Raw genomic sequence first — 14,607 nt, forward strand, 5'->3', positions numbered from 1 at the left:
CAACTCCTAGCGTCAGCAACACACTCAAACAACGAAAATAATGTCTCAGGGTCCAGGCCAACTCCTAGCGTCAGCAACACGCTCAAACAACGAAAATAATGTCTCAGGGTCCAGGCCAACTCCTAGCGTCAGCAACACGCTCAAACAACGAAAATAATGTCTCAGGGTCCATCTCATTACATTTTGGCAACAACCGTAAGTTCCCAACAATATCAAATGTGTCCGGGGCACGACCAAAAGAGGAGCGACCCCTAGGTAAATCTGGGTCACCTTCCCAGAACAAACACTCCCCTGAGAGCTTTCCTTCCCGAACCAACTCTAGCCGCTCTTGTTGCAGCTTGATTTTAGCACACTCCAAATCCTGTTTAAATGCCCATTCTTTTTCCTACTTAATACGATCATGCTCTAGCTGTAACAGAAGCAGTTATTTCTGCTGTTCAAAAAGACTACTAGGGCTAACAGATGGAGCGGTCATTGTAACGTTACTGGGAGACGGTGAGTCCTCGGCAGAGGCTGCCCCAGTGGGAACTTCAAGAATACCACTCTCCATCAGATTGGCCTTCAATATTGACCTAATAGAAATGTAGACGTTTATCACTAATTTCAACCATGTAGTGTTCAGCCATCTTCAGCTGTTCTTTGGTACATAATTCTAACAGTTCCTCTGATGGAAAGCGAATTAACTCATCTACGTAAGACGCCATAGTCAAAAGTAAATACAAAAAAATAAATCCTGCTCTTCCCCTCTGCTGAGCACACCAGACCACAAGAGAAATGACAATCACTTGCCATGCGAAAGCAGAGAGAACAGTCTATGACGAGGGTGGCTGGAGTCTTTGACAATTTTTAGGGCCTTTCTCTGACACCACCTGGTATAGAGGTCCTGGATGGCAGGAAGGTTGGCCCCAGTGATGTACTGGGCCGTACGCACTACCCTCTGTCAGAGGTGGGACCAAGTCATTGTTTTACAAGTCACAAGTAAGTCTCAAGTCTTAGCACTCAAGTTCCAAGCCAAGTCTCAAGTCAAGACCGTCAAGTATCAAGTCAAGTCTCAAGTCCTAAACTTTGAGTTTCAAGTCCTAAACAAGTCATAATGTGCTCTTGACCAAATGTAATACCATTTGATATTTTTAACAAGAGTAATAGTTAGTATATTACATTTACGCAAATCATGAATGCTTTAAAAAATATCTATATATTTATTACTTTCCAAATAAACGTTAAATTTCCATGGAAATACATGGGTAGCCATGAGAAAGACCCCCCATAGTGATCGACTATCGAGGATCACTATGGGGCGCAATCGGGTGATGTAGGCTTGTACACAATCGCCCAACCTTAACACACACACACACACACACACTCTCTCTCTCTGTGTGGTTACAGTAGGCTAACGTATGTCAATGGTTTTAGAAACAGCAGTAACATCAGGCAGGATTTAGGCTACCAACTGCCTAGCCAGTTGTAGCTCAATCTTGGGTGCAATGATCACGTTCCCGCACTGACTGACTGTGTGGAGACTCATAGATTTAACGTTATGTTAGCCTACATGATACACAAGTAAAGTACTAAAATACATAGCTGCCGGCTATATTAGCCACGACTTACCATTCTTTGTGCATTTTCAAATGTAGAACAAAGTTGGAAATTGTTGCGCCTCCGTCTGTAATTTTCTTCCCGCATGTTTTGTAAGTTGCAATCCATTTTTTTTGTTGATACAGCGTTGTCTTTATTTCCGAAAATAATAATTTGGGGTATCATCTTTCCAAGGGCTCCATCTGAATTCACCCGCCGACGTTCCTCTGCATTGCCACGCGCAACTTTTTCTCAGCTGGCAAAATTTGATTGGCTGCTCTCCGATTCAAACTGTAATCCGTTAAATGAAGAGTTGATCCACTGCACGCTTTTTCTAATAGCATCATTTTTCATATTTGGGCTTGGGGAGGGTATCAAGTCAGGTCGAGTCATAAGGCTCAAGTCCAAGTCAAGTCACGAGTCATTGGTGTTCAAGTCAAAGTCGAGTTCCAAGTCATCATATTTGTGACTCGAGTCTGACTCGAGTCCAAGTCATGTGACTCGAGTCCACACCTCTGCCCTCTGTAGTGCCTTGTGGTCGGAGGCCGAGCAGTTGCCATACCAGGCAGTGATGCAACCAGTCAGGATGCTCTCAATGGTGCAGCTGTAGAACCTTTTGAGGATCTGAGGACCCATGTCAAATATTTTCAGGGGAATAGGTTTTGTCGTGCCCTCTTCACGGCTGTCTTGGTGTGCTTGGACCATGTTAGTTCGTTGGTGATGTGGACACCAAGGAACTGGAAGCTCTAAACCTGCTCCACTGCAGCCACGTCAATGAGAATGGGGAGGTGCTCAGTCCTCTTTTTCCTGTAGTCCACTATCATCTCCTTTGTCTTGATCACTTTGAGCGAGATGTTGTTGTCCTGGCACCACATGGCCAGGTCTCTGACCTCCTCCCTATAGGCTGTCTCGTCGTTGTCGGTGATCAGCCAACCACTGTTGTGTCATCGGCAAACTTAATTATGGTGTTGCAGTCGTGCCTGGCCATGCAGTCGTGGGTGAACAGGGAGTACAGAAGGGGACTGAGCACACACCCCTGAGGGGACCCTGTGTTGAGGATCAGCGTAGCGGATGTGTTGTTACCTACCCTTACCACCTGGGGATGGCCCGCCAGGAAGTCCAGGATCCAGTTGCAGAGGGAGGTGTTTAGTACCAGGGTCCTAAGCTTAGTGATGAGCTTTGAGGGCACTATGGTGTTGAACGCTGAGCTGTAGTCAATGAATAGCATTCTCACATAGGTGTTCCTTTTCTCCAGGTGGGAAAGGGCAGTGTGGAGTGCAATAGAGATTGCATCATCTGTGGATCTGTTGGGGCGGTATGCAATAATGGTGATAATGGTGTTGATGTGAGCCATGACCAGCCTTTCAAAACACTTCATGGCTACAGACGTGAGTGCTACGGGTCGGTAGTCGTTTAGGCAGGTTACCTTAGTGTCCTCATGGCCTTTGCATTTCAAAGATGATGGTAAAAAAGGTACAAAAGAACGTTTTTTTTTTCTTTGTATTATCTTTAACCAGATCTATTGTGTTATATTCTCTTACATTCCTTTCACATTTCCACAAACTTCAAAGTGTTTCCTTTCAAATGGTACAAAGAATATGCATATCCTTGCTTCAGGGCCGGAGCTACAGGCAGTTAGATTTGGGTATGTCATTTTAAGTGAAATACATTTTTTTAAAGGGGCATATCCTTAAGAGTTTTTAAGAACTTGTAAGTAAGCATTTCACTGTAAGGTCTACACCTGTTGTATTCGGCGCATGTGACAAATAAAATGTGATTTGATTTGAATAATATCAAAGGCTGCACTGAATTCTAACAGTACAGCTCCCACAATCTTCATATTATGAATTTCTTTCAACCAATCATCAGTCATTTGTGTCAGTGCAGTACATGTGGAGTGCCATTCTCTTTAAGCATGCTGAAAGTCTGTTGTTAATTTGTTTACAGAGAAGTACCATTGTATTTGGTCAAACACAATTTTTTCCAACAGTTTGCTAAGAGTTGGCAGCAAGCTGATAGGTCTGCTGATAGGTCTGCTGTTAGAACCTGTAAAGGCCGCTTTACCACTCTTGTGTAGCGGAATTACTTTGGCTTCCCTCCAGGCCTGAGGACAACGACTTTCCTCTAGGCTCAGATTAAAGATATGACAGATAGGAGTGGCTATAGAGTCAGCTACCATCCTCAGTAGCTTTCCATCATGGCAATGCCAAGAGGTTTGTCATTATTGATCGATAACAATAATTTTTCCACCTCTCCGACACTAACTTTACAAAATTCAAACTTGCAATGCTTTTCTTTCATTATTTGTTTTTTTATGCATGAATACAATTGCTCACTGTTCATTGTCGGCATTTCCTGCCTAAGTTTGACCACTTTGCCAATTAAGTAATCATTAAAATAATTGGCAACATCAAATGGTTTTGTGATAAGCCATCTGATTCGATGAGATGGAGTTGAATTTGTTTTTCTGCCCATAATTTAATTTAAAGCACTTCAAAGTTGTTTTTTTCCATAATTCTTTATATCATTGATCTTGGCTTCACTACAGTCCCGGGTTCGAATCCAGGCTGTATCACATCCGGCCCTGATTGGGAGTCCCACAGTGCGGCGCACAATTGGTACAGTGTCGTCCGGGTTTGCGCGGGGTAGGCTGTCATTGTAAATAAGAATTTGTTTTTAACTGACTTGCCTAGTTAAATAAAAACAAACAAAAAAATCACAATATAGATTCATATTCTTCTTGTAGAGTTTAGTCACATCATTTCTCAATTTGCAGTAAGTCAGCCAGTCAGATGTGCAGCCAGACTGATTAGCCACTCATTTAGCCCCATCTCTTTCAACCATACAGTTTTTCAATTCCTCATCAATCCATGGAGCCTTAACAGTTCTAACAGTCAGTTTCTTATTTTAACAGGTGCATATTTATCAATCATTTATTTTATAAATTCATCAAGTGCAGTGTCTGGATGCTCCTCATTAATCACATCAAATATTTTCAACATTATCCACATATTTTGTATGATCTCTTATACACTATTTTAGGCCCAGCTGTTGGAACTTTGGCTTTCCTGGATATAGCCACTATATTGTGATCACTGCATCCAATGGGTACGGATACAGCTTTAGAACAAAGTTCTACAGTATTAGTAAAAATGTGATCGATACATGTGGATGATCTTGTTCCTGTAGTGTTTGTAAACACCCTGGTAGGTTGATTAATAACCTGAACTAGATTACAGGCACCGGTAACAGTGAGAAGCTTCCTCTTGAGCGGACAGTTTGATGAAAACCAGTCAATTTTCAGGGCCCCAAGAAAGTAGATCTCTCTGTTTACATCACATACACTATCAAGCATTTCACACATATTATTTAGATACTGACTGTTAGCACTTGGTGGCCTATAGCAACACCCCAGAAGAAAAGGCTTTAGATGTGCCAAGTGAACCTGCAAACACTTCAATAACACTTGACATAAGACCTTCTCTAAGCATTACAGGGATATGGCTCTGAATACAGCAACACCTCCCCCATAAGAATTTCTGTCTCTTCTATAGATGCTATATCCTTGTACTGCTACTGCTGTATTAAATGAACTATATAAGTGAGTCTCAGAAATGGCTAATATATGAATGTTCTCTGATGTCAGCAAGTCATTGATATCAGGAACCTTATTTCTAAGGCTACGTATAATACTATGGGCTATTTTCAGCCCTTTCCTGGGGAGCTTATCAGAGATAGACATAATACTGAAGAGCAAACAAAGCAAAAAATAGACATTCAGCAGTCCATTAATCAGTTGGTGTGTGTGTGTGTGTGTGTGTGTGTGTGTGTGTGTGTGTGTGTGTGTGTGTGTGTGTGTGTGTGTGTGTGTGTGTGTGTGTGTGTGTGTGTGTGTGTGTGTGTGTGTGTGTGTGTGTGTGTGTGTGTGTGTGTGTGTGTGTGTGTGCGTGCTGCGGGGTTGAAGCTACGAACCCATAGGCTTGACTCGCTCATCCCTTCCAGCATTCTGGGAGGGAGGATGGACAATGAGCCTGTCATAGCGGATGTAAGCAATGTCCCCACGCACTCTGGCAGCTTTCATGGCTGGGATCAGATCTTTCCTCTTCTGGCGCACAGCTTCAGGATAGTCTTCGTTGAGGAAGATATACGTTCCTCTCAAGATCTTGGCTCTTTCCAGAAAAGCTACCTTATACTTGAACCTCAGGAACTTGACCACTATCGGCCTGGGTCTATCACCTGGGCCGGTGGTGGGTTTTCAAGTCCTGTGGGCACGCTCCACATCAATCTTCCTGTGGTCCATACGGTGCATTTAGCAAGTATTCAGACCCCTTGACTTTTTCCACATTTTGTTAAGTTACAGCCTTATTCTAAAATGGAGTTAATAGTTTTTTTGTCTCATCAATCCACACACAATACCCCATAATGACACCACAATACCTCAAAATGACATCACAATACCCCATAATGACATCACAATACCCCATAATGACATCACAATACCCCATAATGACAAAGCAAAAACATGAAATTGTTGAACATTTATTTAAAAAATACAAAAAATCAAATATCACATTTACATAAGTATTCAGACTCTTTACTCAGTACATTGTTGAAGCACCTTTGGCACCGATTACAGCCTTGAGTCTTCTTGGGCATGACGCTACAAGCTTGGCACACCTGTATTTGGGGAGTTTGTCCCAATCTTCTCTGCAGATTCTCTCAAGCTCTGTCAGGTTGGATGGGGAGCGTTGTGGCACAGCTATTTCCGGTCTCTCCAGAGATGCTCAATCAGGTTAAAGTCTGGTCTCTGGCTGGGCCACTCAAGGACATTCAGAGATTTGTCCCGAAGCCACATCTGCATTGTCTTGGCTGAGTGTTTAGGGTCGTTGTCCTGTTGGAAGGTGAACCTTCACCCCAGTCTGAGGTCCTGAGCGCTCTGGAGGAAACATGCACCATCCCTATGATGAAGCATGGTGGTGGCAGCATCATGCTGTGGGGATGTTTTTCAGTGGCAGGGACTGAGAGACTAGTCAGGATCGAGGGAAAGGTGAACAGAGCAAAGTACAGAGAGATCCTTGATGAAAACCTGTTCCAGAGTGCTCAGGTTCTCAGACTGCTCATGATGCATTTGTAAGTTATTTTATTGGAGAATCAATGGATATAACATTCATTTATAAGTCCAAAACTGTATGTAGCAACTAAGGATTTTAACTTGAAAGTGAAAGTTTATTAATTAAGTCATCGGATGAATCCCGGAAACCAAAGATGTAACTACAATTCATGTCCACAAGGTAGAGTCAGAGCAGAGATAGTGAAATGTTTTCTGTTGGCCAGTGTCTAGTTCCCCTAATGTGACCTTTAATCTTCCTGTTGCTCAGTGTCTAGATCCCCCAATGTGACCTTTGATCTATAAAGTCAGCAGGAAGTACATGATAGACTGCATTCCAAATGGTACCACATTCTCTATGCAGTGCACTACTTTAGACCAGAGACCACGGGGTTCTGGACAGAATAGAGTGCCATTTAGGACACATACAGAGTGTGTAAACTAGCATATCACCCTACTCTACCTAGCAACATGATGACAACTACTGATCTGTCAATCAGATGAGCAAAGAGAGGGAGGCTTCTACAACCCCTGAACAGCCAATCAGACAAGGAAAGAGAGGGAGGCTTCTACAACCCCTGAACAGCCAATCAGATGAGCAAAGAGAGGGAGGCTTCTACAACCCCTGAACAGCCAATCAGATGAGCAAAGAGAGGGAGGCTTCTACAACCCCTGAACAGCCAATCAGATGAGCAAAGAGAGGGAGGCTTCTACAACCCCTGAACAGCCAATCAGACAAGGAAAGAGAGGGAGGTTTTAACATATTTGGCAGATTTTAAAATCACAGCTAACAAATGTATGATGCTTAATATAGGTTTATTGAAGGATTACAGTTAAACTGGTGAGCCATACAACGTTTCCACCATGAATTCACATCGTCATCGTTTATCAATCACATCATTAATACTGATGTACAATCAGAAGATATGGACGGTACATTCAGAAGATATGGACGGTACATTCAGAAGATATGGACGGTACATTCAGAAGATATGGACGGTACATTCAGAAGATATGGACGGTACATTCAGAAGATACGGACAGTACATTCAGAAGATATGGACGGTACATTCAGAAGATATGGACGGTACATTCAGAAGATATGGATGGTACATTCAGAAGATATGGACGGTACATTCAGAAGATATGGACGGTACATTCAGAAGATATGGACGGTACATTCAGAAGATATGGACGGTACATTCAGAAGATATGGACGGTACATTCAGAAGATATGGACGGTACATTCAGAAGATATGGACGGTACATTCAGAAGATATGGACGGTACATTCAGAAGATATGGACGGTACATTCAGAAGATATGGACGGTACAATGGATGGATATATTGTGATGTGCAGATCTGCGTCCGTTGGTAATAATGGCAGGTGATGTCAGGTGACGTGTGAGTTCCATAGTGGTCCATTCAATATGGAGACAGGAGAAGATCCTCAATACCTTATGGCAACACACACACACATATATATATTACTGTAACTTTTTATAATGCTATAATACTAATTTGTACAAACACTTGTTTCTAATTGGTTGTTGTATCAGTGGAGGCAGGATTAAAGAACCCAGGTGGTGGATGCAGATCAGATGTCCAGGATGTGATGTCATAAAGTCAGGAGGGAAGGTAAATACATTACTTTACTTTCAGATGTCCAGGATGTGATGTATTTACCCTCCCTCCTGACTTTATGACATTACTTTACTTTCAGATATCCAGGTCACACAGACATCTCACCTCTCAAAGAAAGAGTAGGACTTACAGGTGCTTATCCACAATGCTGATGGCGCCACCATCTACGACCCATGATACGTCTGAGACGTCGGAGACGCCTGATCAGCCGCTGGTTGATACGTCTGAGATTCCAGTAAATCCTGCGAAATCTGTAACGCCATCCCCAAAACAGATTTTGCAACTTCTCTGATTTGGGTGTCCCCTGCATCTCCTGCAGTAATCCTACTGCAGCTGCCTCTGTATTTATGAAATATTCATATCAATATCAGCTGTCATACTGTACATAGTATAAGAGACATCATTATCTGGTAGTGTTTAAGGACATGTACACACTAGTTCCAGCTAGGTATTGACTGCTCAGCAAGCTACATTATTATCATTACTGGTAGTAGTAAAGTTAGTATCAATGTACTATGTTGTAGAGAGATTAACTTGCCGTCATTTTGAGCCTCTAGTTCTTCTTGAGGCAAAGAGTCTTTTCAGAGAAAGATTAAACAAAAGTTGTTAAAAATGAAACACAAGTGTCTACTTTCAATATCAGCTGTCATACTGTACATAGTATAAGAGGCATCATTATCTGGGAGTGTGTCAGGACATGTACACACTAGTTCCAGCTAGGTATTGACTGCTCAGCAAGCTACATTATTATCATTACTGGTAGTAGTAAAGTTAGTATCAATGTACTATGTTGTAGAGAGATTAACTTGCCGTCATTTTGAGCCTCTGGTTCTTCTTGAGGCAAAGAGTCTTTTCAGAGAAAGATTAAACAAAAGTTATTAAAAATGAAACACAAGTGTCTACTTTCATTATTATTTGTAGATAGATAGATAGATAGATAGATAGATAGATAGATAGATAGATAGATAGATAGATAGATAGATAGATAGATAGATAGATAGATAGATAGATAGATAGATAGATAGATAGATAGATAGATAGATAGATAGATAGATAGATAGATAGATAGATAGATAGATAGATAGATAGATAGATAGATAGATACAGACTCAGTGAGCATAGCCTTGCTATTGAGAAAGGCCGCCGTAGGCAGACATGGCTCTCAAGAGAAGACAGGCTGTGCTCACTGCCCACAAAATGAGGTGGAAACTGAGCTGCACTTCCTAACCTCCTGCCCAATGTATGACCATATTAGAGAGACATATTTCCCTCAGATTACACAGATCCACAAAGAATTTGAAAACAAATCCAAATTTGATAAACTCCCATATCTACTGGGTGAAATTCCACAGTGTGCCATCACAGCAGCAAGAGTTGTGACCTGTTGCCACAAGAAAAGGGCAACCAGTGAAGAACAAACACCATTGTAAATACAACCCATATTTATGCTTATTTATTTTCCATTGTGTACTTTAACCATTTGTACATTGTTACAACACTGTATCAATGTACTATGTTGTAGAGAGATTAACTTACCGTCATTTTGAGCCTCTGGTTCTTCTTGAGGCAAAGAGTCTTTTCAGAGAAAGATTAAACAAAAGTTATTAAAAATGAAACACAAGTGTCTACTTTGAATATCAGCTGTCATACTGTACATAGTATAAGAGACATCATTATCTGGGAGTGTGTCAGGACATGTACACACTAGTTCCAGCTAGGTATTGACTGCTCAGCAAGCTACATTATTATCATTACTGGTAGTAGTAAAGTTAGTATCAATGTACTATGTTGTAGAGAGATTAACTTACTGTCATTTTGAGCCTCTAGTTCTTCTTGAGGCAAAGAGTCTTTTCAGAGAAAGATTAAACAAAAGTTATTAAAAATGAAACACAAGTGTCTACTTTCATTATTATTTGTAGATAGATAGATAGATAGATAGATAGATAGATAGATAGATAGATAGATAGATAGATAGATAGATAGATAGATAGATAGATAGATAGATAGATAGATAGATAGATAGATAGATAGATAGATACAGACTCAGTGAGCATAGCCTTGCTATTGAGAAAGGCCGCCGTAGGCAGACATGGCTCTCAAGAGAAGACAGGCTATGTGCTCAGTGCCCACAAAGGTGGAAGGTGGAGGTGGAAACTTAGCTGCACTTCCTAACCTCCTGCCCAATGTATGAACATATTAGAGAGACATATTTCCCTCAGATTACACAGATCCACAAAGAATTCGAAAACAAATCCAAATTTGATAAACTCCCATATCTACTGGGTGAAATTCCACAGTGTGCCATCACAGCAGCAAGATGTGTGACCTGTTGCCACAAGAAAAGGGCAACCAGTGAAGAACAAACACCATTGTAAATACAACCCATATTTATGCTTATTTATTTTCCATTGTGTACTTTAACCATTTGTACATTGTTACAACACTGTATATATATAATATGACATTTGTAATGTCTTTATTGTTTTGAAACTTCTGTAAGTGTAATGTTTACTGTTAATTTTTATTGTTTACTTCAATTTTGTATATTATCTACCTCACTTGCTTTGGCAATGTTAACACATGTTTCCCATGTCAATAAAGCCCCTTGAATAGATAGATAGATAGATAGATAGATAGATAGATAGATAGATAGATAGATAGATAGATAGATAGATAGATAGATAGATAGATAGATAGATAGATAGATAGATAGATAGATAGATAGATAGATAGATAGATAGATAGATAGATAGATAGATAGATAGATAGAAAACCAAGAGAAACATACACACTTACCCTGCTTTTCAGCAATAGGATCAATCTCTGCAGAATCCAGTTTTCTGGGCCCACTGACAGCCACATCTGTCAGAGAGGACATACAGTACAATTTATTGAACTGTATTAAAACGATGCATCTTCTACATACTCAAAAACACCCTTCTCTTTAAAACACACAAACAGCTTTGTTTTCATGCATTTTCAGGACTTTTTGTGGAGTACAAATGTATTCCCATTCAAAATCTTATTTTTCCTAAGCCTAAACCTAACCCTGACCCATAACCTTACCCTGACTTCAACCCTAACCTTAATCTTAACCCCAACTCTAACCTTAACCTCAAACCCTAAACCTAACCCTTAAACCTAAAATAGCATTTAAACTAATTCAGCACATGACAAAAGTCTTGACGTTTCAACATTTTTCTTGTTCTCCTAACTTGTCGGGACATTCTAGTGGCTTGTCGGGACATTCTAATGGCTTGTCGGGACACTAGTGGCTTTTCGGGACATTCTAGTGGCTTGTCGGGACATTCTAATGGCTTGTCGGGACACTAGTGGCTTTTCGGGACATTCTAGTGGCTTGTCGGGACATTCTAGTGGCTTGTCGGGACATTCTAGTGGCTTGTCGGGACATTCTAGTGGCTTGTCGGGACATTCTAGTGGCTTGTCGGGACACTCTAGTGGCTTGTCCGGACATTCTAGTGACTTGTCCGGACATTCTAGTGACTTGTCCGGACATTCTAGTGACTTGTCCGGACAGTCTAGTGGCTTGTCCGGACAGTCTAGTGGCTTGTCCGGACATTCTAGTGGCTTATCGGGACATTCTAGTGGCTTGTCCGGACATTCTAGTGACTTGTCCGGACATTCTAGTGACTTGTCCGGACATTCTAGTGACTTGTCCGGACATTCTAGTGACTTGTCCGGACATTCTAGTGACTTGTCCGGACATTCTAGTGACTTGTCCGGACATTCTAGTGACTTGTCCGGACATTCTAGTGACTTGTCAGGACATTCTAGTGACTTGTCAGGAGATTGTGGTCCTGATAAGGTAGGAAAAAATGTACACACACAACATACAAACACACACACTAGACATACCTTCCTTAGCGTTAACCTGGTTGAGCTGGTTTGCCAACAGGAAACCCAGCAGAGTGACCAGCACTAACACACCCTGGTGCCTCATCCTTTCCTACACAAAAAACACCCCCATCCAGGTTGGACAATAAGTCAATCAATTAACCAACCAATCAACCAATCAACCAATCAATTAATCAAATTAATTTCTAAATCCTTTTTTTACATCAGCGTTTGTCACAAAGACATTTTACAGTAACCCGGGCGTTCCAGACTCCAAAGAACAAGCAAAGCAGAAGCAGACACACATTGTCTAGAAAACCCTTCCTCCTAGGACAACAATAATAATAAAGTTCAACTAACCTGGAGATTCTGGAGTTGGTAGAAGCAGACTGCGATGTGGTCCAGAGAATGAGTTGCCTCTCTGCTGTTACGTCTTTTATCCTACCTGTCCAGGTCATTTCCATTACCACAACCCACTAAGCATTTCCCTAAGAACACATGATTTTGGCTAATCTTGGTACAAAAACATGATGTAAATTGATTCTTCAGAAAACCTATGCAAACTCGCTCCAGGTCATCAAATAAGTCAACACTCAATGCACACAATGTCACTCACTATACTCTTAGAAAATAATATCTAGATACAACTTAAAGGGGTTTTATTGCATTCTTAATATACGAGACCCCTAAAAGATCTACATAGAACCATTTTAGCTAAACAACAACTGTAACAATGTCTTTTAAAGACAACAAGTGCTTATTGGGCAAATGTATTTATGTTTTCAATAAACATTTTCAGATGAAATATATCTTAATTGTTTAATTGCCTGTTACGTGAACAGTGTTTCAGAGGGTTGGGTACTGTCTGTGGCAGGAAATATACACATTTCCACTGACAATGGATGAATAAAGATCTGTTTGAGGGGACGTTTAATTTGAGACAGACACAACACCCTTGACCTTGATGGTGAAGAACAAAAGATGGCAATGGCTGGGACATATAGTATGCAGACTATCACCAAAACACAGCCTGCAATTAATACACAGTACACCGGATGGGAAGACAAATCCAGGACGTCCAAAAGAGACGTGGAGAAGAACGGCCTGGTGTAACTGTTATATCAGACCTGCAGTGTGTTCTGGTCCAGACAACCTGGTGTAACTGTTATATCAGACCTGCAGTGTGTTCTGGTCCAGACAACCTGGTGTAACTGTTATATCAGGCCTGCAGTGTGTTCTGGTCCAGACAACCTGGTGTAACTGTTATATCAGGCCTGCAGTGTGTTCTGGGCCAGACAACCTGGTGTACCTGTCTTTTTTTTCGCCTTTATTTAACCAGGTAGGCTAGTTGAGAACAAGGTCTCATTTGCAACTGCGACCTGGCTAAGATAAAGCAAAGCATTTGACACATACAACAACACATGGAATAAACAAACATACAATCAATAATACAGTAGGAAAATCTATATACAGCATGTGCAAATGAGGTAGGATAAGAGAGGTAAGGCAATAAATAAGCCATGGTGGCAAAGTAATTACTATATAGCAATTAAACACTGGAATGGTAGGATGTGCAGAGGATGAATGTGCAAGTTGAGATTCTGGGGTGCAAAGGCGCAAGATAAATAAATAAATACATACAGTATGGGGATGAGGTAGATTGGATGGGCTATTTACAGATGAGCTAATTACAGGTGCAGTGATCTGTGAGGTGCTCTGACAGCTGGTGCTTAAAGATAGTGAGGGAGGTAAGAGTCTCCAGCTTCGGAGATTTTTGCAGTTCGTTCCAGTCATTGGCAGCAGAGAACTGGAAGGAGAGGCGGCCAAAGGAAGAATTGGCTTTGGGGGTGACCAGTGAGATATACCAGCTGGAGCGCGTGCTACAGGTGGGTGCTGCTATGGTGACCAGTGAGCTGAGATAAGGCGGGGCTTTACCTAGCAGAGACTTGTAGATGACCTGGAGCCAGTGGGCGACGAGTATGAAGCAAGGGCCAGCCAACGAGAGCATACAGGTCGCAGTGGTGGGTAGTATATGGGGCTTTGGTGACAAAACGGATGGCACTGTGATAGACTGCATCCAATTTGTTGAGTGGAGTGTAGGACGCTATTTTGTAAATGACATCGCCGAAGTCGAGGATTGGTAGGATGGTCAGTTTTACAAGGGTATGTTTGGCAGCATGAGTGAAGGATGTTGCAAATAGGAAGCCGATTCTAGATTTAATTTTGGATTGGAGATGTTTAATGTGAGTCTGGAAGGAGAGTTTACAGTCTAACCAGACACCTAGGGTATTTGTAGTTGTCCACATATTCTAAGTCAGAACCGTCCAGAGTAGTGATGCTGGACGGGCGGGCAGCGATCGGTTCAAGAGCATGTATTTAGTTTTACTTGCATTTAAGAACAGTTGGAGGCCACGGAAGGAGAGTTG

General features: G+C 41.5%; 1 long non-coding RNA gene across 1 annotated transcript; it reads right to left on the reverse strand.

The window, feature by feature from the left end:
• Positions 1-11,122: 11,122 nt before the first annotated feature.
• On the reverse strand, positions 11,123-12,583 carry LOC120043609. The gene is made up of 3 exons (XR_005476483.1): positions 12,542-12,583; positions 12,203-12,293; positions 11,123-11,188 (listed from the first exon to the last, which is right to left on the reverse strand). It is a non-coding gene; the product is annotated as an uncharacterized LOC120043609 (long non-coding RNA).
• Positions 12,584-14,607: the final 2,024 nt, after the last annotated feature.

This window comes from Salvelinus namaycush, unplaced genomic scaffold (assembly GCF_016432855.1).
Source record: "Salvelinus namaycush isolate Seneca unplaced genomic scaffold, SaNama_1.0 Scaffold975, whole genome shotgun sequence".
Lineage (NCBI taxonomy): Eukaryota > Metazoa > Chordata > Actinopteri > Salmoniformes > Salmonidae > Salvelinus > Salvelinus namaycush.